General features: G+C 41.0%; 1 pseudogene; it reads left to right on the top strand.

Moving 5' to 3' along the window:
- Positions 1 to 23,558, top strand: part of LOC148125152 (uncharacterized) — a 268,652-nt pseudogene extending 245,094 nt beyond the window's left edge.
- The last annotated feature ends 3,026 nt before the right edge of the window (positions 23,559 to 26,584 follow it).

Raw genomic sequence — 26,584 nt, 5'->3', positions numbered from 1 at the left:
ATCCCTGACTTCGATTCTGTTATATACTATAATTGCAAAGGTACTATTCTTTGAGGGAAAAGACCAGGCAATGGTTTTCTAATAAAAGAGAAAATTCAGAATATTTTTAACACTTTCCTAATAAAGATGAAACATTATGAGAGAGCTCTGTTTAAGAGAAGAAAGCAAACATGGCACTTTCTCTGATGCATCTGGCTGGAGCAACTTTTTTGCCCTGGAGAAAGCTTTGAAATGTTTTTAGATTTCAGGAAAAATCTATATAAATATTGACAAAAAATATAAACACTTCACAGTTACTTCTGACTCACACAATCCGTCTTTTACAACATTTGCAACAAGAGCAGAGCAATTGTGGTACCAAGAATCCCCACCACTACAATTTTGCATGGTGCGGATGTGCAAAGTTCAAAAAAATATTTTTCAATCATAATCTAGCAAGTTCTTACAGAACCTTAGATTTCATCAAACCACAGTTGAGAAATTTCCCAAAATTCCAACTAAAATAGAATATTGCTTTGCTAGGAACCATGTGGCACAACGATTAGAATGTAGTATTGTAAAGTAACTATGCCCACAATCAGGAGTTTGATCCTGACCAACTTAAAGTTGACACAGCCTTCTACCCTTCTGAGTTTGGTAAAATGAGGATCTGATTTGTTGAGGGCAATGTGCTGACATTGTAAACCAACTCACCGAGTGCTGTAAAACACTATGGAGTGGTATATAAGTCTAAGTGCTATTGCTATATTGATTTGAAAATCAATATTCCATTTTTAAGTTAACTTACAGAGTTTTCTGTAGAAAACTTGTTTGCTTTGAAGTCATTTTCATTAGCATCATTTTATTTTATCTGAAAAACACTAAATATATCCAAACAAATCAGGTCTTCTGAGTAATGCTAAACAAACAAATCCAGTTTTCCTTCTCTCCTAAGAATCAAAGTAGCTTAGAATGAATATTAATGTAAACATAATATTGATTTGCATGGAAGAAAATGTGAAAGTAGAATAAATACAGGGATAAATTTCTTTAAAAATGCACGACTTAAGATCAAAAAGATTATTGATTTTAAAATGGCTGGTTACCAGAATGTTTATGAGGAATGCTTGAACTTTTCATGTTAATCTACATCCTTTGCTTTCTGTGCAAGCATTGATGGCCTTATTCTAGTTTAGAGTTGTGCTTAAGAGTTAAACTCAAATTGCCAACTTTCTCCCACCCAAGTTAAGCTTTTGTGAGCTACATCAAAAAATTTTATACAGGTTTGAAAATATTTTGTGTTGTGATAAGCCTAGAGAGACGGCCAATTTTCTTTTATTGTTAGCGATTCCTCTGAGAATAGCTTTCTGCTGTCTGCTAACTGTTAATGCCCATAAACTTTGGCAGCTGAAGCCATTTTCTTGCCAGTTTTCCCTCTTCCGGATTAAGAAGAATACTTTGTATCAGAACAGCATTCCAGATTCAGAACAAATGGCGAGGAATTCAGCAAGGTGACTTGTTAGGTCAATTCCATCTGCCAAACCTCTGCGCCAGTTGGCAACCAGAATCCTTGTCAGAAAAGGTGATGACTACCTCTATAGGAGAATGCCTCTGACCCTCACATTCGCAGGACTATTTGCTTTGCTAACTAAAATTGCAAAACTGGCGGAGAGCCCTTTAATTCCATGAATAGTTCCAGAAGTATTTGAAGATTTAAATATTGGCAGGCCTGAAAAGATTAAAAATAATGGGCATGCATATGGGATATTTTCACATGATACTTTTAAAAACTGCTTATAAATCTCTAAATTTCCTTTAGCAAGCTAGGCGATATTCTACTATATAATCAACCATCTTTCAGGGAGTGGTTAAAATCCACTTTACAGGAAGAAAAGGAGTATAATCATAGATTCCATTGAATGCATGATAGAACTGAAATAAATATTTGGAAATATTTCAGATTCATCCCAATTCATTCACTCTATGGCTTCAGTTTAAAATTTGTAACATTTAGGTGTTGTCATGTTATGGACATCTCTTCTTCATGGGTTGCTTTTTGGTGTGCTAAATACTAAATTCTATTGCATGTCAGTAATCAAATATTAATTACATGGTAGCTATTATTCATCTCTGCTTAAGTCAACAATGTGGATCTATCATTGTCATTTACAGCCATGCCCCTGCCTTTTTCATCCCCTGCACTGTATGTTTACTAACACAAGGTGCAGTTATAGATGAAGAAAAGCCATATTCCAAAACCATTTAAGTACTGTATATGAATTCCCAAATGGATTAGTAATTAGGTTAGCTTTCAACAGTGCTTTTAATGAGAAAGGGAAAAACAGGAATGAGATACTAATCAATGTGTGACATTTAGTATGCATATGAAGATGGGACTGAATCCTGATCCTTAAGTTTGGAAAGAAAATCATTTATTAGAGACAACCAAATAGTAAATATCAATCTCTCCTTTCCTATGCCACGCTCATTTCCCATTAGGTGGAATGAGCAATAAAGCATATTCTGGTTGCGGTATTGTTACTTATCTATATTGTTAGATTTACCTTTTAATTGTGAGGCCAGAAATTAAGAGGGCAAAATTGCCGAGGAAATAATGTTTAAGTCCTGAGTGCTCTTTCTCTCTGGTCAGCAGCAATAAAAGGAACGGACACAAATCTTTTCTTCTACTTACTTGTAAGGAATTTCATTAAGCAATACACTATTCTTCCTGGTTCTGAGATGTTTTAGTTTTAACTTTGGATCTTTGACTCCTTATTTCAGTTCCAGGTTTTAAGCTGCTGGTTCCGCTCTGACAGCCTGGCTGCAGCAAGGTAACTTTGACACTTTCATTGGGAGCCAGTAAAAAGAAGAGAGAAAAGAAGGGAGTAATTCAGTAGGAATTCTGTAACCCACTCGTCTATGATAGATTCAGGGAGGGGGTGCTGTAGGACAAATAATATTACTTCATATCTGCATGCGCACCCCTCTAGACATCTCTGGGTGTATCAAGGCATAAAATACAGTACAGTATTTGTGGTGCAGTTATATCCAGCTCAGGATATTTTCTTTTTGTGTTATCAAAATTCAAAATTCTTGATTGGCTTTCAGTAATATTACAGATTCCAAAATGATTTGTCTAAAGGTAAGTAGTACTGCTTGATATGGAATACACAACTCAAGAAACAGTCAAGATGATGATGATGGTGGTGGAGGAGGAGGAGGACATGTTTGTATCAATTATTCTATTAAAATGACTTCTTTGCCAGGTAGAATGGCTCATTTATTTTTGTTAGATAATAGAGTGTAAACAACTGTAATTATGTCAATTTTTTATTTTCTTGGAAAGGAGAGTCCTGCCACAGACATAAAGTGAGAAAGGTATAGAGTGTCACCACACCTTTTGGAGGAAGCAGTGTCAGGTTACCTGTTGTGGGGTATAGTCAAACTGTCTCTCAGACATGTGCGAAGGACTGACAGTGCAATATGCTAATCATAACATTGATTAGACAACTGTCCATTTCTGGCCTAAAAACGTTGGCACGCAACCTAGTAAGAGGAAGTATTTGGTTAGCATTAACATGGTCTAAAAACATTATGATGGGAGTTCTTTTTATTCAACAAAGTGAAAAATTGGTGTCATATTTTGTTTGTTTGTTTGACCTGCTTATAAAGTCACCCAACTCACTAACAACTGAAACATTCATGAGCAAAGACTCTGCGTACATACTTTGTGCTGACTCTTGAAAGCACATCATAGGCTAGCTATATTTATTCAGCATGTGGAAATTAAATAGCAGTTGTACTTTCAAGAAATATTGCTGCTGTGATATTTGAGATAGGAAAGCAATTTTACTATGAATCTTGTCCTAAATAAAGGGAGGCAAGGAAAGCTTCCCTTCATTATTTTGAGTTAAAATATGCTAAATCCTCAAAATTAATACAACTCTAGTAGCACCTTTTCTGACTAATATTTTATTAAAAGGCATAAATTCATTGTATCTGATGGGGAGAACTGCAGCTCACAAAAACTCGTACCTTTAATGAAATGTGTTACTCAGAAAAGGTGTTCTCAGACGACTCCTGATTTTTTGCTGTCATACACTAAGACAGCTGTTCTCCTATAATAAGCTAAATCCAAGCAGCAATACTTTGTTGATTGTTAATGTTTTGGACCAATATTGCTGAATGCTGTAACTAAAGGAGGCATACACACCTGGAGTTCTCTGCAAAAATTAAGACTGGGAAAAAAAAAATCATGCTTTTAAAACGAAAGAAAATTGCAAGCCTTTTACCCTAATAACAGGGAAAAGGTTTTGTAAAAGCTCCTCAGTGCTCCTACCTCCTAGTCCCAAATTTTTGCCTAACTGTGTCACTGAATGCAATGCCATTAATTTTAATGATATGTCAAGAATGGCTAAAAGAACTGAACACAGCAGATCAAAAGATACACTCTTTGAATTCCACTACACTTTCTGAAGGTCCTCAAAGGGTTAAAATAGCAACCAATTGATCAAGTTCATATTTTTTGCCCATTTTCTTTAATGCTGTATTTTTTTTTATCCCAAAATTTTAATTTGCGGATGAGATATAAAATAGATTGTTTCTTACAATTAAGATTTTAGGGGTGGGGACTCTTTGATTAATGTAGCACAAAAACAGACTAATTGCAACATATTTACAAAATGGCCCTAGCTACAAAATCTTACAGTAATTTGCTAAAATTCAGTTTAATGGTTAACAATATACCTCACACTTCCTTTATCCCTTCCTCCACACACATATATACAACTTGTCCAATTATTTGTTTTCCTGACATACATAAGGTCAAATTGTTCTTTTCCTCCCTCCTTTTTTCTAGCTCTTATACCTACTTGCATGAGCAATGGCCTATTGTGGCACACTCGGACCATGACCTGACAGTCATTATTTTGCCTTTTATCTTTTTAAAATTATTATTAGACTAATCAGGCTTGACACCAACCTTTCCAAAGATACTATCCATTACATTGTCAGAAGAGCAGACTGGAGACTAAGTGTCAACAGAAGGTGAGACAGAAAATCAGCCACAATCTAAAAGCTAATTAACCTGCCTAGGAGTTAATTAAATACGTGTTAGGAGCAGCAGGGTAGATCCTAATTAAACTTGTCTAATAACAGTACATTGACATACCCTGACACTGAGAATTCCTTCAGGATTTAAATAATTGTGTAAAGGGCAATAATACCTGCCACATGGATGCAAGCAAACCCTGAAGATGCACATATTTCTCAAGTATTTCTATACTAATTGGGCATGCCACATGTATTTTAATTTACATTTTTTAAATGTTGATTTCCACAATTTTTCCATATGATATTGCTTTTCCTCTCCCTACCCATTTTACCTGAAATTTATCAGAAAGAATTCAAGCTGAATTTGTTTAACAGTAGGAAATACTGAGTATGATGAGTTGCAATGATGGTGGTTAAATTAATTTGCTGATTTTAGTGTTGACATATTTAGATGATCCACGGGTCTTTCTAACTTCACATTAGTGAATAATGAATGTACTTACACATAACCTCACTTTCATTAAAATAAGTAGAAATCTATTTGGGGTTAGACATTATTATTTTTATATAATCCAGAAATGATATAGCTTGATAAATTAAGCACTTGAACAGTAATTGTTTGAAAATGGCCACTTTCAAGATGTAGGATAATGGGAACTGAGAAATTAAAACCTTTATGAATTGCCTTTTCGGGTACCAAATTTATATCTATGCATTTGGTTGCAGAAATGCCTTGCTGGCTAATCCTAGCATCTGTGATCCTGAAAGATAAGCAAAGTAGTAAAGGATTAAATGCTTAATTTTCTTGCTGATATGTTCAAAACCTGTGATTTTACTGATTTTCCAATTGAAACTTCTGTAAGACATGTTCTCTGTATGTGCCTTTGAGTCAATGTTGACTCCTAGTGACTGCCTAGATTAGTCCCTGTAATATTCCTGACAAGATTTTTCATAAGTGGCTTGCTTGTTTGTTTGTTTTACACAATATATAAAACTTTTTAAACTATCCATCTCCCTCATAGAGGGGCTTGCCATTGTTTTCCTAAAGCTGAGAGTGAGTGACTGGCCAAAGTCACCCAGCTGGCTTTTAATCTGGTAGGACTGGTAGGATTAACAGATTAACAGTGTTAGAAGGGACCTTGTAAAACATCTAGTCCAACTCAAACAGGAGATCCTACATCATTTGTGACAGGTGGTAGTCCAGTCTCTTCTTGAAAGCTTCCAGTGATGAAGCTTTGTGATGAAGTGATGAAGACAAGAACATATAGTCTCTCAGTTTCTAGCATGATACCTCACTACACCAAACTGGCTCTCTGCAAGAGATGCTGGAGCAGATAATTTTTTACATTGTTAGAAGATTGGATTAGGAGAAGTCTTCCAATTTATTTATCAGAATAGCTATTGGGAAAGAACTGCAATATGATCTGCTCTAAGCATTGGATTCCATACTGTTGCATGTTTTGATTCATTGCTATTTTAGAGGAGCAGGTTGTTTAAGCAAAGTTATGTTAATCAAGATTTACTGTTAGCAGGATAAATAGCTATATGCTGTTCACCAACTTTTTTGTTTTTACATCACTTCATAAGGGATAGCTACACTACAAGCTTTGTCCTCCGTCTTGGATTCAATATTTAATCACATTTTTCAATTCTGACAGTGTGGTATAGTGGCTAACATGCTGTGAAAACATGTTGCTCTACTAGGAAGCTCTGAGAGGACATAATTATTCTACTCTTTGTGGTTGCTTTCTGGGTGAATGAGTGGAAAAGCCAATCAGTACAGAGCTGACAGCACGGAGAAAGTCATCGAGGCATAGTTGTGGAGAACAGCATGGAGAATAAATGTGCAACTTGAACAGTGTTGCCATTCCAGTAACAATCCACTGTTCCTGATAATTATTCTACTGCTGGGTAGCTTTTGGACAAATTCCTAAATTACTTTGAGGCACCGTGCTTTGGAGAAATATAGGTTACAATTATAACAATACGAGATGAAAAAGAGGAACAAAGATTGACATTTTTAAAAAATTAACAGAAATTTTCACATGAGAACCAATAGACTGAAAGAGAAGAAAAAGTAGAATCATATTACTTATTTTGTTTCATGAAAAAAAAAATCAGTTGCTACAGAGCCTGAGGAAAAAAACACCATGGACAATCGCTTAAAAATAAATAGGTTTTGAGCAATTACAGTATATGTTTCTCTGTAAGAACAGCTGTCAAGCAAATACACACACATACAAATAAAACAAACCCTGACATTTGACCAGGTTCTGTTTTTCAACTGAGTTGTCTTCCTAACTTGCATGCACATTAATCCCCTATTGTGCCATCTAGGCCACTGAAAAGAATGATGTCAATAACAAATATGCAATTGCTGATAAAGCTCATCTCTGCTAGAACACCCCTGAGCGGCATTGTTGAATGCTGACGGGCTTTTGGTGCGGGGAAAAAAAGCTAAATGTCAGCTTTAAGAAAAAGCTGGAATTCTGATTCATTACTGGGTTTTCCTTTTCAAATTTAGACTGGGTTTGGGGCTGTTGTGTTTTTTACAATGTTCTTTTTCATGGTCTTGATGTGTTCACTTTTATTTCAGTTTAGTCCTTTAAATCATAAGCATTTTTGGTATCAGTGAGAAGCCTTATCATTATAAGGAAAAGGGGGTGGGGAAACTAGACCTAGAAACAGTTAAATGCAAAGTAACAGTAGCTTTATATCTTCTCACTAAGCAGCAAAGGATTAATGAGAATATGTAAGCACTCTGATCTTTTCAGGCAGTATGGTGGTAACAATAATCAATTAACCTTGAAAGATCTAACTGGCAGGGTTTAAGTATGAAGTTGTTTGAAATGCCAGATTATCTGTGTAGATGATGCATTTGTTGTAAGAAGCGGAGGGTTAAGACTACTTTGTAGTATAGGATCATAGGATTGCTGAGTTCCACTGAACTCAATAGGAATGTTTCTTTGTCATGGATTTAAGAGTGGAATATTATTCTGATGCAACAAAAAATGTAATTGGAAATAACACATTTCCAGCAATATAAGCTCATATTACTCATCAGCTAGATATTACTTTGTCAGGCCCAAAGAGTAGCCTTGTACTGTACAAGGGGAACTTTACACATGATGTCTCTGAACTGGGAAGCTGAACAGAGTAAAATTGAATCATGCTGGATTCCAAGTGATAATATAGTCATGACCAGGGGTGGGTTTCTACCGGTTCTGTCTACCTCTGTAGAACCGGTAGCTCTGAAGAACAGCAGACATAGAACCGGTTCTATGTCTGCTGATGTTTTGGCCCACCTGCCCACCTGGGTTCTTACCTGACCTTTACTTCCTACCTTTTCAACTTCAGCTGCCGAACAAGGCACAGCTGCAGTTAAAAAAGCAGGAAAAGAGGGCTGTTTCAAAGGCTGCTTCTCTGCACACAGCATGCTGATGATGATTTACAGGCGCACGGCTCACAGTGTGCAGGGAAGCTCATAAATCCCGAACCGGTAGTTAACCCTGTTGTATCCCACCCCTGGTCATAACCATGCAATATTGGCAGAAAAATTGTTTTCTATTACCTTCTTCTGACACATTTTTGAGTTGTCAGTTTAGTTACAACCCTAAAATTCCCTGGTTGTCTTCCATTCAACAATAACCAAGGCTGACCCTGTTTAACTATCATGTTCCTAGCTAACTACTAACCAGACCAGCCATGCTGAAATTCTAACCACCAACTACTCAACTGAATGTTGCTGCATTACTGCATGTAAATAAACACACCCAATTCACCAACTAAACAGTTTTGCACTATGAAAATATATATAGCAATTAATGTCTTCATTTATAAGGTGCTAAATGAACCTTTATTTCAAGAATAAAAGCTGTGCAGCCACACTGGGATGTTTAAATAGATTTTGCTGACTGCAGCAATACTATTCATTCCTTACTTAGGAATTGATAATTATATCTTATTGTAGCATTGCAGTGAGATAATATCTCTACTACACCTGTAACAAGTAATTTACAAAGTTTATCTTAGGTCACAATGTAATCCTATTTTCACAATGTAATCCTATTTGAAAGAAATTTACTGGGATATAAAGCTGGAGAGGGGGTGATTCTGCCACTTCCACCAGGATTTTGGGAAAAGTCATCTGAGCATTAAAAAAAAGTCTGCCTAATGCTAAAGCCCACTGTTCCCAAAATCTCTTCTACAAAAAGACATTGCTGATTTCTGATAGAAATTTTCTTCTTAAGTCAGACATTCAAATGACACAATAGTATACAGAAAGAATAATACCATAACTTTTTCAACATTTCTCTCTGATGGATCATTTACAATGAGTTATTTGTTGGTATAATGCTTATTGAAATATTTATCTTTTAATATTTTAAAATGATTCTTATTCAAATGAGATCCACCACCAACCATATGCAGACATACAATACAAAACCAGAAATTAAAATAGGTGAGATACAGTAGCCAGTTTTGTTTAATCGAAACCAAAATTTAAATTTGGGGAGGGGATTATGTATAAAATTCAGGCAGGATGTCCAGAAGAATATTAGGACATTACAAATAAACATTCTGGATCAGGCCAAACAATCCATATGAACAATGTATTCGGTTAGTATGGTACTATGAACACAGCTAAAAACTAAACAATCTCATTTATGATTGCAGTTCTTTTTATCTTCCACAATGAGGGGTAGTTGATATATTAAAGTATTAATGAGAAAAGGCCTTGTGTTTTATTTTTATGTTTAATTACTTCTTTTTAGGAGGTTGTGGCTAGAGATATATTTTGGTCATGGAGTTATCACTATCACTTAACCAATGAGCATAACCTCTTTGCTTAGGAAGATGCTACAAATGCAGGATAGAGGCTACAACCTAGAGAATCCAATTTCATAAGGCAAGGACTTTTATCAATGCAGTGAAGACTGAATGAAAACTAGTACCGATTCCATTTTTAAGCTGTCACAGAGTCACTGTGGAGGGGGCAGAGGATTAAGACATCTTCCAGAGAATGATGAGGTGGCCATACAAATTTTCTGAATGAATAATTAAATATCCAGTTATAATTTTTAAAGTACATATGCTATATTCATTGCATGCTCAATTTTTTTTAAATAATTAAGAATTTAGCAGTTCTTATAATTTACTATTTTTAATCTTCATATATTAATTTGCATGGTGCCCATGTTACAATTTTGTTGATGTAACTGCTATTAAGACATTAGATCAGAAAAATTACTATCAATATCCAAAAGTCATAGTACAATGTAGATACCTGCATTAAATTCAGAGTATTCAGATACAGGTAGTCATCAACTTGCAACCACAACTGAGCCCAAAATTTCCACTGCTAAGCAAGATAGTTGTTAAGTGAGATCTGCCTCATTTTACAACCTTTTTGCCATATTTGTTAAGTGAATCACTGCTGTTGTTAAATCAGTAACATGGTTGTGAAGTGAATCTGGCTTTCTCTTTGACTTTGCTTGTTAGAAGGTCGCAAAAGGGGATCACCTGAGCCCAGGACACTGAAACTGTCATAAATACAGGCCAGTTCCCAAGCATCCAAATTCTGATCATGTGAATATGGGGATGCAGCAATGGTTGTAAATGTCATTAGTCACTTTTTTCAGTGTCATTGTAACTTTGAACAGTCACTAAACTAATAGTTGTAAGTCAAGGACTACCTGTTTGTTTCTTGAAGTCATATTTTCTAATATTTTATTACTCTCACAATGTGGTATAATTTCTTACTGTGTTTCTCATATAATAAGGCTGGGTCTTATTATTTTTTGAGCCCTGAAAAAATGGCTAGGCTGTCTTTTCAGGCGTGACTTAATTCCCCCCCCCTTGCATCTTCAGGTGGGTGGGCAGCAACGGCTTGGATGTTGACCTCGGCGTTGGTGGGGCACTTCGTATCGGGGTCAACGCAGGCAGCACCATATCCGGGTGTGCAACAAAAGTACTTCCTAACGGCAAGCCCCCCCCCACCATTTTGCATGTTTTAATATAGGCCTTAATTTGGGGGGAGGGGCTTAATTTCATTTCATGCCTATAAAACATGCTGGGACTTCCTATTGGGGGAGGCCGTATTGTTGGAGAAACAGGGTAGTTTATTTCAGATTTCCATTAAGACATTTTCCTAGCATTACATTAATTACTTCTAGGTCACATGATCTTCATGGGATCATGTACAATGAAATGCATACAGTGAATGCATGATTAATAACACATAATTTCTGGGCTTTTCATAGAACTTTCTCTACGTAAGTATGAATTTTGTATAAATTTCAGCCATGCAGTCCAGTGGTAGTAATGTTTACCTGATAGAAATTATGCTCAGTAAAACATATTTGTGGCTAAAAGTTGCACTTAAATGATGTCTTGATCACATGTGGCTTTTAAATATTATCGTAACCTTAAATGTTTTTTTTTTTTTAAATACCTTGTCAAACTTAATTGACACAGGCTTTGGGGATTCAAATGATTATTCTATCCAAAAATTCCTCTCAACTTGTTCTTATCACTTCTGCTTCCTGCATTAAATCATCATGAAACAATTGATCTGAGTTAATTACTTTATTTCACTATTAAGAGTTCTAGCAGTCAGATTGTGATTCATTTAAGAAATAATATCTAGATCATATATAGAAGAACAACCTTCAAAGAAAAAACCTCTAAATATAAAAACCAATTAGCCATTATACTATTCATAACAAAAGTGAAATATGCACTGTTACCTGACCTATTTCCAGATAAAGAGATAAATAGGTTCCAACAATATAAAAATCATCATGATGAGAAAGTGATGTAGCATCCCCTTCAGCTGGTGCACTTTCAGAAAACAAAGGCTACCAAAGTGTGGCAGCAAATCTATACAACTCTTTGCAGTTGTCTATTGGTGATCTGGATTTTTACAGACCAGATCTAGTTCCGGGAACCCTAAAAAACATTCCAGAAGAAACTAACGGTAAATAGTCAGAGTCTAAAAATAATCACATTAATTTTCAGGATTATATATAAATCTTTGCATATGTAAAATATAAACACTATTGTGCCTGTATATAATTCATTATTCAGTCTATATATGGGACAACATTATCCCTTTATCTCCCTTTATCTCTTTCTTGACTCCTATAATGTGTGAAATAACAAGTTGTGTGTTATGTCCCTGGGACTCTCCACAGTCCCCACTCAGGTCCGCTCAAGTTGTGGGGGGCGTTACTGCCTCCCCATTGGCTGACCACCCCAGCAGCCGGCTATATAAGCAGGCTGCGGGGTTCGGTTAGCCGCTGGTTGTTGCGAGCCCGTTCCAGGCTGGCGAGCTCAATCAGCCCTTTATTTCTAATAATAAAGTATTTGTTGCTTGCAATGCCCTGGCTAAGTCTCTCATTCCTCCGAACTTAACACTGGCGACGAGGGTGGGATTCTTTCCAGAGGCATAACGCGACCGCTGAGTCACTAGCCGCTGATCCCAGCTAGAGAGAGAAAGCGATCAGCCGGCAACGAAAGCGAACCAGGGAAAGTGAGAAAAACGCTGTAGCCGTTTTGCTAGCCTGCAGCGAACGCTGAGCCGCAGCCAGAGAGAAAGCGGTCAGCAAACTAATGAAAGTGAGAGAAACGCCTGTAGCCGTTTTGCTAGCCTGCTACAGAAGGAAGTGTAGCGCTGCGAGCCGCAGTCGCTCATTCTAAAAGGCGCGAAATTCAAACGGCTGTCAGTTGAATTTCCCGTCTAGTAACAGCACGGTGCTGTAAGCTGAAGTCAGGCGCGAAATTCAAAAAACGCTGCCAACGGCCGTTGCAGCCAAAACACCAGCAGTCCCAGAGAGAGAATTGAGAGTTGTAAAAACACCTCTCCAGAGCTGAAGTCACTAGCCTTTTGCTGGCACAAAAAAACCTTTCCTGCTGCTACCCAGAGAGATTTTCTCAACAGGTCATCTAACGAGGATTTCGTCATGAACTCCCACCCAGCCTTCCCATCGTTCAAACCGGATGAGGAGAAGTGGGAGTCATATAAGAATCGTTTCAATCATTACATCGATGCCATAGGGCTGGCTGATGCAGGGGAGCACCGGAAGAAATCATTTTTTCTGAGCTATTGCGGGGCCATCGTCTTCGACACCGCCACAGCCCTGGTAGCTCCACGTGAGTTAAGAAACGTCCCCTGGACCGAACTATTAGAAATCCTCACTAACCATTATTCTCCTAGACCCTCACAGATTGCCAGGAGGTTCACCTTCCGCATGAGGAAGCAGACTGAAAAGGAGTCTATCAACCAATACATGGCTGCCTTGAGGACTGCAGCACTCCATTGCGGGTTCGGGAGCTACCTTGATGACATGCTCCTCGACCAGCTCGTATGCGGGGTCAAAGACCTCCATCTCCAAAGACGTCTATTGGCCAAGAAGGACCTCAACCTCGCCCAAGCCGTCGAGGAAGCCTTGGCATCAGAGTTGGCTACCCAATCAGCCACGGAAATCCAAGGCCCAGTGCACAAACAACCCGCTGCCACCATCCATTCAGAAGAGGTGGTCAACACAGAGGAGTCCAGCGACCAGGCTGACATCCACCGCCTTGCTCAGACCAGACAACCACAGGTAGGAGCCAGGCAAGAAAGCAGCTATCCGCCTAAGCACATCACCCTGTGCCTGTCCTGTGGCGGATCTCATCCGAGGGCCACCTGCAAGTTCAAGGGAGCCACCTGCAACAATTGCCTCAAAAAGGGGCACATAGCCAGAGTCTGCCAAGCTGCTCGCTGTCCCATGCACGGGGGCCCCTCCTCCTTTTCACGATCGGGTCCACAAAGGCAAGTACTAAACTGTCGCACTCGCCATTTTGCTAAACATACCTGCAATGCCATTAGTAAAATCTCGCTCTCTGTCCTATTAGAAGGTAAACCATGCCTTATGGAGATTGACACGGGGTCAGCGCTCTCAATTATTTCGTGGAACACCCTCAAGAAGCTGCAGCCCAAGCTATCCAGGAACCAACTCCAGAAGTGCCAGCTCTCCTTGAGGGACTACCAGGGGAAGGACATTCCGGTACTTGGCAAAGGCAAGTTCCATGTTAATTTTAAAGCTTTCAAAGGTTACCTGCCTCTAGTGGTAGTTAGCGGCAACCTCCCCTCTCTATTGGGGCTTGATTGGTTTCCCCATCTCGGCCTAGGGTTAACAGGAGTCCATGCTGTCTCCACCTCTGACACTGACTCCTTATTCGCTGACTACTCAGACGTATTCAGAAATGAGCTGGGATGCTATAACGGTACCCCCATCTCATTCACAGTAGACCCCCAGGCAGTTCCAATTAGACTAAAACCCCGCAGAGTCCCATTCGCCATCCGGCCTAAACTGGATGCGGAGCTAGACAAGTTATTGAAGCAAGGGGTCATTGAACCAACAGACTTCGCCAAGTGGGAGACGCCAATCGTCACCCCCCTTAAGAAGGATGGCAGTCTGAGAATTTGCTCGGACTATAAAACCACAATCAACAAATTTTTACAAGTTAGCGCTTACCCAGTCCCTGTCATACAACTTCTATTGCACACTTTTGAACCCGGCAACATTTTCGCCAAGTTGGACATGTCTCAAGCGTATCAGCAGTTCCCTGTTGACAATCAAACAGCCGAACTGCAAACCATCGTCACCCACAGGGGTGCCTTCCGCTGCAAGCGTCTCCAATTTGGCGTAAGCGTTGCCCTGGGCATTTTCCAATCCCTCATGGAGCGCATACTCCAGGGTCTCCCTGGCGTAGTACCCTACTTCGATGATATATTGGTCTTGGCCAGGGACAGACCCCAACTCTTCCAGAGAGTCAGAGCAGTGTTAGACAGGTTCAGACAGCATGGGCTCAAATTAAAAAGGGAGAAATGTGCCATTGCCACTAGACAGGTGGACTTTCTGGGCTATAAAATTGACGCCTCAGGTATTCACCCCCTGGAGTCCAAGGTTAAGGCAATCCATGAAGCACCCACACCAACAACCAAAGCAGAGTTACAAGCCTTCTTGGGGTTATTGAACTTTTACGCATCATTCCTGCCCCATAAAGCTTCAGTAGCTGAGCCTCTCCACAGGCTCTTAGATAAAAACTCTCCTTGGCACTGGGGTCACAAGGAAGACACTGCTTTTCACGCAGTCAAATCGTTACTCACTTCTAACGCAGTACTTATTCAGTTTGACCCCCATCTTCCACTAGTGTTGGCAGCTGACGCATCCCCTTTCGGGATTGGAGCTGTTTTAAGCCACAGACTACCAAATGGCTCCGAGGCACCAATCGCCTTCTTTTCTAGAACCCTCTCGTCAACAGAGAGAAACTATAGCCAGATAGACAAGGAGGCTTTAGCTGCCGTAGCAGCAGTTAAGAAATTTCACGAATTCCTGTTCGGCCACTCTTTCGAACTAGTCACGGATCATAAGCCTCTCCTGGGTCTCCTGGCCGGCGACAAACAAACCCCACAGGTGTTGTCCCCTAGAATGACGAGGTGGACCCTATTCTTGGCAGCCTATTCGTATAAACTCATACACCGCCCAGGAAAAACCTTAAGCCACGCAGACGCTCTCAGCCGCTGCCCCCTGCCTGCTCCAGCTGAAGACCCGGCCCCGGTCCACGCTATCTTTGAGGTCACCCAGCTCGACCTTCCTGTCACTGCCCTCGATATCACCACCAAATCCAAAAAGGACAAAACGGTTGCCCAGGTACTGGACTGGGTGAGGAGGGGGTGGCCGGGCACGAGTATTTCTAACGAATTCACACCCTTTAAAATACGCCAACAAGAATTATCTAGTTTGCAGGGCTGTTTGCTGTGGGGCACCAGAGTGGTCATCCCGGCCCAACTGCGCACCCGAGTCTTGGAAGCACTACACGAGGGCCACCCTGGCATTGTCAGGATGAAGGCGTTGGCACGCAGCTACGTGTGGTGGCCTGGCCTCGACGACGACATCAGCAAATGGGTAAGCTCGTGTCAACCCTGCCAGGAGTCTAGACCATCCCCTCCAATCACCACCCCCACAAAGTGGGAAAGCGCCAACGCACCCTGGTCCAGACTGCACATTGACTTAGCGGGTCCAGTTCACGGCAGAATGTTCTTGGTGGTGGTGGACTCATACTCTAAGTGGATTGATGTGGCCCAACTATCCACCACCACCACTCAAGCCGTCACCAAGGTATTGACCCGCCTGTTCGTGACCCACGGGCTTCCAGACTCCATAGTTTCTGACAACGGCCCCCAGTTTGCCTCAACAGAGTTCAGCCGTTTTGCCGCAAATCTGGGCATCCGTCACATCTTCACGGCTCCCTTTCACCCCGCCAGCAACGGGTTGGCAGAGAGAGCCGTTAGAACCACGAAGGAAGCATTGGCCAGATTCGCAATGAAGACTGGCACCATAGACTATCCCGTTTCTTGCTGGGTCAACACGCAACTCCGTGCACAGTCACTAATAAATCCCGGCCAAACTACTGATGGGCAGACGCCTAAGAACCGTGTTAGATAGACTTCACCCTAATTACTGCCCTGACTCACCCCTCGCTTCTTCAGCGGGGAGCAGAGGTTTTGTTTTGCAGGAGAGCATCTTCGCGAGGAACTATGCGGGAGACCCACTGTGGATCCCTGGAGTGGTCATTGCCATCACCGGTCCCAGGTCATACAAAGTCCAATTAGATGACGGTCGCATCTGGAGGAGACACCTGGACCAGCTTCGTAAGCGCCTAGTCACTACGCCCTGCGCAGAACCATGGGCACAACCCAACACACAGGCACCAAGCCAGACTCCCTTCAACTTCAGCCCGGGAGATACTCCACCACCTCCACGTGAGTCACTGAGCGAGGAGCCAGACAGAGACCACACAGAGGGTATGTCGCCCGAACCAACGTACGAGGACACACCATTGCCAGTCGGCTGTTCTACCCCCGTACCAACGCAGTCCGCTGAGCATGCCCGCGTTTCCTCATCAGTTCAACCACCTCCCTCGGGCTCTGGGCCAGTGGTCAACGCACCCGAGCTACGACGCTCAGAGCGCCAGCACAGACCTCCGGCTTATTTGAACGATTACTCATGTTCACATCTGGGGGGAAGGGGTGTTATGTCCCTGGGACTCTCCACAGTCCCCACTCAGGTCCGCTCAAGTTGTGGGGGGCGTTACTGCCTCCCCATTGGCTGACCACCCCAGCAGCCGGCTATATAAGCAGGCTGTGGGGTTCGGTTAGCCGCTGGTTGTTGCGAGCCCGTTCCAGGCTGGCGAGCTCAATCAGCCCTTTATTTCTAATAATAAAGTATTTGTTGCTTGCAATGCCCTGGCTAAGTCTCTCATTCCTCCGAACTTAACATTGTGAATACAAATACTAGGTGAAAAATCTAAGGCTTAATACTGTATGTGAATGATCAAGAAATCGAAATCCTGTCAATGACTTAAGCCAGAAGACTTGATAATTATGCTCAAAATAATACAACCTGAAACAATACCTTTAATATTATTAAACAACAACATCTGCTATGCCAAATCTTTGGGAAGAACAAGATAGATGGACAAAAATGCCAAATCCACTCTAAATATCTGCCTGTCTGTACAACCAGTTATTGTTGTTGTTATATCCTCGCACAGTCAGCCAGAAGTTCAGACTGGATTTGGCATTTTTGTCTATCTATTGAACCAAGGACCTGGGATAGGCAGATCTGGATGTTTGTTAGTGTTACAGATATCGTCACAGGATGGAGGTTGTCCCCAGTAAAGCCACCTTTTGTAATTGATGGTGAATTTGTCAATGCCAATAGTGTCTAAGTGGTGCTTCAGTTGTTTAAGATTGCACGCAAGGTACCTATTACTGTTTGTGCTACCCAGTGGTGGGATTCAATTTTTTTTTACTAACGGTTCTGTGGGCGTGGCTTGGTGGGCGTGGAAGGGGAAGGATACTGTAAAATCTCCAGTCAGAGGCACTGTTGGCCGGTTCTCCAAACTACTCAAAATTTCCACTACCGGTTCTCCAGAACCGGTCAGAACCTGCTGAATACCACCTCTGGTGCTACCCTTGTTTGCCTTTGCCACAGTTGTTCTATTTTTATTTGTAGGTCTTTGTGTATTTTGTTATCTTATCCAGTTCTTTCTCTTCTCTTCTGCTGTCTCCAGGACAGCCACATCCACTATCTAGACTTTTTTGTCTTTCTTACTGACAATTGTTAAGTAATTCAGGTGTTATGTGGCAGGTGCCTGTCTTTGAATTCTAAAGTCCCAGAACAATTTAATTTCTTCATTTCCTATGGTTGTTGCTATTTTATGGCCCCACCAGTTCTTTCCTGAAGGCAAATGATATTTTTTGTAGATCTTCCAATGCACCGTTATTGCTACTTTGTTGTGCCGCTGCTTGTAGTCAATCTGTGTGATCTTCTTGCAGCAGCTTAGCAGGTGGTCCACTGTTTCTTCACCTTCTTTGCATAGGCAGCACTTGCTTTCTGTTGTTGTTTTCTCAGTTCTGGCTTTGTATGCATTTGTCCTTAAGGCTTGATCTTGTGTAGCCCGAATTAGTCCCTCGCTGTCTTTTTTTCAACTTTTCTGCTCTTAGCCATTGCCAGGTCTTGTTATTGTCTGCTTTCCCTGCTATTTTTTTTTTAATATACTGGCCATGTAGTGCCTTGTCTTCCCATACCTCCGTTCTGTTTTTCATTTGGTCTTTCTTGTAGACCAGTTTTATCTCTCCAGTAGTCAGTAAGCCTTCCTTCAGTGCATCTTCTTCATTGTCCTTCAGCTATTCTTCCAAAGCCCTTTTTTCTTCTTCAACCATCTGATGTACTTGCAACATTTCACACTCACCTATTTACCTTGGTAGATAGAGTCTGTCAATGTTACTGTGAGGATGAAGGATATTATTCATTGTCATTATTTTTCTGGTCTTCCTATGCATTGCTTTTAGTTCTGCTTAAGTCCAGTCCACTATTCCTGCTGTGTATCTAATGACTGGAATAGCCCAGATGTTGATTGCCTTTATGGTATTTCCTTCATTGAGTTTGGTCTTTAAAATTTTAAGATAAACAAGTCAAGATCCTGTGGAACTTTTGGATTCAAACAGACAGACATCTTTTTTTACCAGTCCCAGACTGTGAATTGAATTGAAGGTTAACAACAACAACAATAATAATAAACTGTAGAAGAAGAAAAACGAAGTTTGAATGACTATGTGAATCAAAGTACAGAAAAATTGCTGCAGGCTATGAAAACGGAGAACATTATAAAATCAACAGAAAAAAAGGCAGATTATAAGGAAAAACAACTGGATGACAGATTAAATGGATGGAGAACCAAAGCTTTGCATGGACAGCACTTGAAGGAAAATGTGATAACAACTTGACATGGGCATGGTTCAAGATGGGAACCATCAAGAACAAAATGGAAGGTTTAATACTTGCTGCTGAAGAACAAGCACCTCAAACTAATGCCATGAAAGCAAAGATACAAAAAATCCATTCACAATCCAAACTGCTGACTTTGCAATGACAAAGTTGAAACTGTTTCACATTTAATATGTGAGTGCAGCAAAATTGTGCAAACTGATTACAAAACTAGACATGACCAAATTGCTAAATTAATCCACTGGCCATTATGTAAAAATACGATTTCCAAAAAGTCATGGGAATATAAAGTACAAAAAGTTGTCAAAAATGAGAAGGTGAAGGTCTTGTGAGACTTTCAGATACAGACAGATCGTCATTTGTAACACAACATCAGATATCACAGTTGCCGAAAACCAAAGTATACAATTTATTGATATCACTGTGTTGTGGCTCTGATTCCTGAGCCTGCGTTGTTAGAGGAAGAGGTCTCGGAAGATCAGGAGGAGAAATTGGGAATGCCTTCCTCCCCAGGACCTTCCTCTTTGGCAATGACTTCCTCCCTGATAATACCTCAGGTTTCAGCAGATAACCGAGAGGAACAGCCTGAGATTAATCAGGAGGAGGAGGGCATATCGGAGCAGCCTCTGACGGGGAATCAAGTAGACGAATGTTGGCTTGATCCTAGGCAGCGTTGTAGGAAGAAGTGTGAGCTGCAACGTAGGAGGCGTGGGCGAATCAGAGAGTGAGCTGAGTCATTGAGACACACCCCACAGGGGATAAAAGTGGGTGTGTTTGCTCTGGAGACTTTGTACGGGACAAAGTTTTACTTTTCTTTCAGGCTTCAGTGTGATTGTTTCTTGTGGTCTGCGTTGGAAGCTTTAGTGATTAATTCTTCTTGTTATCATTTCGGACTTGGCAGGCAGCATGTGTTAGAATGCCAAGGACATTATCTGTATAAAGGAATTAACTCTGTAAAGACCGAGTCTTCTTGCCTGCCTGTATTTGTTTGAGTTTGGACTCTTCATCTTTTTTGGAAAGGAGAAAGGTGAGACATAACATCGCTGTATCAGGAGACACCAATCGAGGAAAAAGAACTGGAAAAAAATCATGAAATATTGCGACCTGATCATCCAAACTATGCAATTATGGATGAAACATGCAACAGTGATACCACAAGTGGTATTCAACCAGTTCGCACTGGTTCGGGCAAACTGGTAGCAGTTATTTGGTGTGGGTGGATGAATCAGTGGTGACCCCTGGCTGGCCATGCCCCCAAACTGAGTCGCCCGTCGCTTACTTGCCCCAGTCACTCTCCTAGCTTTCCCTACCACATGGCGGCAGTGCGCATGTGCACAGCCCCAGGACATCTGCCTGCCCGCCTGCCCTCTTGGAGCACGTTTTCTTCCTTGTCCCAGTGGATGTGCCTATTTTAGCCTGGCCCGGCCCAGCCAGAAGGTGGGTGAGTGGATATTCTGGGGGTGCTCGACCCCTTTGTCGTGAGATGCCTGCAACTGCTGCATGATTTTTTCGGTGTGGCTGCAGTCCAGCAGCCACACTGAAAAAAGCATGCCCTGTTCTATTTGCTGGGCCCAGCAAGTCTGAGCAGCCAGTGCATAAAACAGGGCGGTGCCTGACCGTTGGAGTAGCAGAGCAAAGCCGGAGATCAGAGTAGCTGCCTCTTTCGCAGCACGGAAATCCTCCCCGAATCGGCCGGCTGATCATCTCTTTCCGTGCCATACAAACAAATAGACAGAGAAGGAGACAACCAGACAGCCAATTTGGGGAGGATTTCTGTGGTTAAAAGGCAACTGGAGACCGAAAAAGAGTCGCCTTCAGCAGCCACCCCTTTGGCCAGCTGATCTCTTCCTTGGCCATACAGAACAAATAGGTGGAGAAAGAGAAAACTAGCTGACCGATTTCTTCCTTTTGTCCCCTGGGACCACCGCCACTTGCATCCTCTTTCTCCTGGGAGGAAAGGAAGAAAGGCACGGGTGCAACATGCTTGGGCCTCTGTTGCCACGTCCTCCTTTCTGGGGGGAAGGAAGAAAGGCATGGGTGCAGTATCCCTCTGTTCCCCGTGTCCTCCTTCTCCCCAGAGGAAAGGAAGAAAGGCATGGGCATTGTATGCTCTGGCATCCCAGTTGCCTCTCATAGCAGCGCCCTCTGCAGCAGTGCCTCCTCTGCCTTCCTGACCAGGTGTGTGTGTGTGTGTGTGTGTGTGAGAGAGAGAGAGAGAGAGAGAGTGCAAGAAAAAAAGAGAAAGGGAGAGAAAGAGCAAGCAAGCAAGCAAGAAAGAAATAGAGAAAAGAGAAAGAAAGAAAGAAAAATAAATACGAAGGAAGGTGGGGAGAGAGAAAAAACTATGTGCTATTATTTTTAATTGATAAGGAATGGCTGAGAGGGAAGGGGCCAGGTGAGGCACCCCTTGATGTGAGTGACATTGAGTTGGCCACACCCACCCAGTCAAATGGCCATCAAGCACGCCCACCCCAGTCACATGACCACAAAGCCATGCCCACCAAATAAGCCACGCCCACAGAACCAGTAGTAAAAAAATTTGAATCCCACCACTGAGTGATACCCATTGTCATTGGGGCACTTATAAAATGCATCAAGAAATTGCAGCTGCCTGCAATAACACCACTGCAAAAAAACTGCGCTACTCGGAACATCGTACATCTGTTTAAAATACTTGGCTGATACCTAGGATGCTGGCAGCAACCCATATCAACCATTCGCGCCAGTCAATTATAATAATAATAATAATTATTATTATTATTATTATTCTGGCAGATTATGTGACAGTGTTGAACCAGCTTTGATGGAGGTCAACAAGAGGAAGCTGCTCAAAGTGCAGTGAACCAAGAATCAATATAGAAAAACAGCGATGCAAACTCGGAATGACAGCTGCTGTAACAAAGCACTGCACAGACAGTGCCTTGAACAGATCCAAGGAAAAATAGATAAGGAAAAGACCTGGTTATGACTGACCAATGGAACACTGAAGAAAGAAACAGAAGGCCTGATTCTTGCAGCCCAAAAACAAGCCATCAGAACGAATGTAATCAAAGCCAGAATAGAAAAATCTGCTGATGACCCCAAATGCAGACTCTACAAAGAAGGGGATGAAACCATTGATCACATACTGAGCTGTTGCAAGATAATAGCTCAGACTGACTACAAACAACATCACAACACAGTCACTCAGATGGTCCACTGGAACTTGTGTCACAACTACCATCTGCCTGTAGCAAGGAACTGGTGGGATCATAAGCCTGAAAAAGTGGTTGAAAATGAGCATGCAAAACTACTGTGGGACTTCCGAATACAGACTGACAAAGTTTTGGAACACAATACCCCAGATATCACAATTGTGGAGAAGAAAAAAGTGTGGATCGTTGACATTGCCGTACCTGGTGACAGCAGAATTGACGAGAAACTACTTGAAAAAGTCACCTTTTCTGCCTTCTGCACAGATTTGGATTTGAAGCTGTACAAATGCAGATAGATAACTCAACAAGACGTCCATAACAAATTACATTTATTGGTTCATCAGGTATCCTCATAACTCATGTGTGTGACGAAGTTCTTCTTTAATGACCAATCCTTTGCATATCTGCCTTGTAGTAAAAGATAGTTATCTCCTAACCCATCTTGTAGCGATAGAAAGAAGCTGCCATGAATTAGAGAGTTCAGACAGAGAATGAGGAAAACCTCCCCCACCCTTTGAGGGTCAATTTAGTGACCAATCAGGATTACAGATGTGGCACGTAACATGAACTACATTTCCCAGGATATCTTTAACTACATTTACCATGATGCATTACCTTAAGGAGACAGCTCATAATTCCTAAGTAACCATCCAATTCCCATAGACTGGCTGGGACACCACATCACCAGATATCAGGACTTGAGAATCGAACTGCAGAGACTCTGGCATAAACCAGTGCAGGTGGTTCCAGTGGTACTCGACACACTGGGTGCTGTGCCTAAAGACCTAGGCAAGCACTTAAAAACAATTCACGCTGACAAAATCATGATTGGTCAGCTGCAGAAGGCCACTTTACTGGGATCTGCTCACATAATCCACCGATACATCACGCAGTCCTAAACACTTGGGAAGTGTTCGACTAGTGATTTGTGATACGAAACCCAGCATGGTTATCTTGTCTGCTGTGTATACTGTCATTTTTGTGTATAATAACAATAACAATAATAATAATAAAGCATTAAGTTTCTAACTGGATAAAAGGAAAATGAAACCTAATTTATCTCAATACTATTCACTATGCCTCTCCATAGCTTTATATCCTTGAAAGCCATTCTTGCTTCCATCACGTCCATACATTAATTTGTTCTTTAAACTTGTTATTTCTGGGTTTTTTTTCAGAAATTCATGAATTCCATATAATTACTTTCTTGGTTTTCCTTTCCTTAAATCCATTTTTCTTTCTTTTTTTCTGCATATATTTGTTCTTAATTTGGGTCCTCATTCATTTCTTTGCTAAGCCCTCTCAACAGTTGTTTTTTTTTGCATGAGTCACTCATTTTTATATTCACATTCATTCATCACCCAGGCATTCTTGATCCTCTCTCTTCTTGTTTTACCACACACACATTTCTTAAGCAACTCATTGTCACATCGAGCTTGCCTTTATCTTTCTCCTGACATACCAAACTCTCACTTCCATATAAGAAAGTGGACAGAGGCACATTTTTATATACAGTCATTCTCAATTCTTTTGACAAACAGAATAAATGCGAGTTTTTAAACCTTGACTAATGCAGAGAGTGCAACAAATAATGGAGCACTTGGATATCATCCATTAATTGAAAAAGGCAAAATCAGTTCTCTATGATGTGAAATTATAAGTGCTGTACATATAAAAAGCTTTTCTCCAAGTATCTGGTCCTGATGGCTTAATGTCCCTGATTCACTTGGAAGCTCAACTAGTTTCAATCACAACCTTGAATGACTATTAGGTATTTAGGGTTACATTTAAGCCTGTTGCTACTTTTTATCCCATTTCCTTTATCATCCAAGTCCCATTATTAATTGTCAAACATTTCTCAGGCTAATTAGCAGGGATTCGGTACTTTCAGGGAAGTACTTAAAGGCAAACTCAATTTATACTAATATTAATAGAATGTACCATTTCAACAAGTCTCAAGTGGAGAAAATCTCATTGGTTGGTGTCCCTGTTTCATATTTTTCTGCTACCATTAATCATATTCAGGTTACAAAAATCTAGCTGACCACTAGATGGCAACAAAGAGATGCCATTAGATTGTTACAACTCAGTTATGGTAGTAATATTTGCCTGCATCTACAGGTCTGTCTGTATCTATTGTTTAAAGCAACCACATATGGAAGAAAAGTTTTCAATTGGCAGGCTGAAAACCACATGCCAGTACAGTAAGCCATTCAGTGTTTGCTACATATAGAGGACTGACTACAAGTTTATCCCAGCACCTGAATGTCAGCTCAGCAGAATTTCCTTTTGAGTAGATACACAAAAGAATGTGCAATTCATTATTTTCCTCTAACAGCACAACTACCATTTCCCTGAAGATAAGCCCTATCCAAAAAATAAGCCCTAGCATGTTTTTATGTGTGCATCTAATATAAGCATTACCTCCCAAAATAAGCCCTACTTAAGAGCCTGCCAATCCATTCTGTCTGGTTGCTCGCAGATGGCCTGACTGCAGGGGCCTGAGGTAAGCCAGTGTGGGGTGTGTGGGGCAGCTCCACCCAAACACCTCACCTTGTGATCGCAACACCAGCATGTCACTTGGCCTCCTCTGTTGCGGTCAAAGTGGTCCGGCAGACAAGGGGGGTCCTGCTGTATGAGGCTGCTGGAGACACTGCCATGAGGCAAAGCAGGTGTTGGGGAATGGGTGGCCCAGCTATGCGGGGGTCCTGAGGTAAGCCAGTGCAGGGCACTTGAGGCAGCTCCATCCCTCCACCTCATGTAGTGGCACTGGCACATTATGCAGCTTCCTGCCCTGTCACAAGCAAGCAAAAGTGGGCTTTCTGTAAATGGGGAAACAAGAAGACACCGAAAATAAGCCCTAATGTTTATTTTGGGGCCCAAAAGAAAATAAGACCTGGTCTTATTTTGGGGGAAACAGGGTAGTTTTACAACTGTATCTTCTTGAAAGTCACTTGATTAAGGTACAAATGTTTGATTCTAAAGGAGATTTATAGTGTGTGATCTTTGGGTGTCAAATTTTCAACCCATTATACTTTATTTATAAGCATAGCAACGTTTAAACAATCTATATATGAAATGCCAGGGCGGAAAAATCAGAATTCACAATTCCAACCCCCCAAATCTGTATGTATAAACAGAGATTTTTAGGGGATTTCTTTAAAAAGAACATTTTGTTTACAATTTAGGATTGAAATTTTTAATTATTTGAAATTTGGGCATTTTTAAAGTAAGGAACACAAGTTTCACCTGAAAAAAGGCATCAGAAAGATGTAATTTGATTCCATCAGACACAACCAACAATAAACATGTTGTTTGTGGGATCAGATATGAGAAGCTGCTTCCAGCAAAACTCATACTGGTAGCAATGATGACTGTGCATTTCATTAAGATGGGGACAGTTATCTATGTTTGATCCAACTATAGATCTATCTTCCAACAAAAAATCCAGGGTTTAAGTATAGAAAGTGTCTAGGACATTTTGGCTAGCTGGGGATTTCTGGGAGTTAAAGTTGCCAAGATTGAAGAATATTGCTCTAGAATAAAACAAGTATTCAAATGTCTATTGGTTCCCAGGAACCTATTCCTGAGACTCAATCATTACAGAGCACTAACAATCAATCTCTTGAGACCCTTCCTCTTGTAGGATAGAGCTATTGTAATTTTCAATTCTTCCACCTTTTTGAAAGATCCTCCCATGGATTGTAAATTGCATGTGTGTAGAGATTCTATGTAACTTGAAAATAATAAAGAAATTAAGCAAACTTTTATTTAGGAGACTGATTTTCCCCATTTTTGGAGCTGGGAGGGAAGCATTACATTTTACCTTCACAATACTTTTGGAATGACTGAATAAACTGCAGCCTCATTGCCCATATGCCACTCAGCTTCTGTCTGTCTTTTTGTTTACACTGGGAACACAATGGAAACCATAGTCCTTCCAATGCATCATTTATAAGTGTATTCTACCTCTGAATGTGGGGACAGAATCGGCTGTATGAATGAGCCCTGTGAATA

Source organism: Pseudonaja textilis, chromosome 8, assembly GCF_049901715.1.
Source record: "Pseudonaja textilis isolate UNSWEBS1 chromosome 8, rPseTex1.2, whole genome shotgun sequence".
Taxonomy (NCBI): domain Eukaryota; kingdom Metazoa; phylum Chordata; class Lepidosauria; order Squamata; family Elapidae; genus Pseudonaja; species Pseudonaja textilis.
This window is presented reverse-complemented; position numbering and strand designations above follow the sequence as displayed.